Below are 942 nucleotides of genomic sequence, written 5' to 3' on the forward strand. Positions count from 1 at the left end.
GCATCGAAAGCATTATAATTATGAGGTCGTATGCAGGTGGGAGGAATGCGCACCGTGTTGTTCCTGCGGGCGGTGGTTGTGTTCGTGGAACTCGAGGGTCTGCGAGGCGCGGCGGTGGCGGTAGCGCGCGCCGGCCACGCGCCACCACCAGTAGGCCGCCGCCGCCGCCGCCCCCGCTGCGCTCGCCCCGCCGCCCGTGCCCGCCACCTTTACGCCCTCGTACACGCCCTCCGCCGCCCCGCGCAAACACAGCGCGCGCCACCCGCGCCCGCCCGCCGCACCCGCCCCCGCCCCCGCCTGTAGCCCAGACACGCCCGGCCCCCCGCGCGGAAGTGCCACGCCCACGCCCGCATACCTGCATGATAAAACAATATATTATATATTTGCACAGTATTATCGTATCTACTAAGTAAATGATAGTTCATTGATGTAATAAAATTAAAATAATGAAATAACTGACCCAGTTTCGTGCAGTCTCAGACGCAGGTTGCGCATGCGCTCGTGCGTTTCGGCGTGCGAGTAGCGATAGTACGGGGGGTAGGGGTCGAAGACGGGGCTCTCGCGACCGTCGGAGAGGTCGGGCTGGTCGGGGGGGCGATACAGATCGTGCGTCTCGGAGTCCGGGTCGGGCCCTGCGCCGTCGGGCGCGGGGGCCGAGCGTCAGGCCGGATCGTCCAGCACCGCCACGCCCGCGTACGACCGCGACACCGACATCGTCGATGCCAGCGTCGTCCACGCCTCCGTCGCCGGGTCGAATACCTGACCACGTTGCATAATGGAAATCGAACATATAATTAGGGTTATGCTAAGACTAAACGAAAATGTGCGGGTACAAGAGGTGCAAGGCAATTACCTCGACGGTAGCGAGATTAGCGGCGCCGTCGTCTCCGCCGACGACGTAGAGGCGGTTGTTGTGGGCGGCGACGCCGGCGTTGCGGCGCG

Source organism: Papilio xuthus, unplaced genomic scaffold (genome assembly GCF_000836235.2).
Source record: "Papilio xuthus unplaced genomic scaffold, Pxut_1.1 DF824992.1, whole genome shotgun sequence".
In the NCBI taxonomy this organism is placed as follows: Eukaryota; Metazoa; Arthropoda; class Insecta; order Lepidoptera; family Papilionidae; genus Papilio; species Papilio xuthus.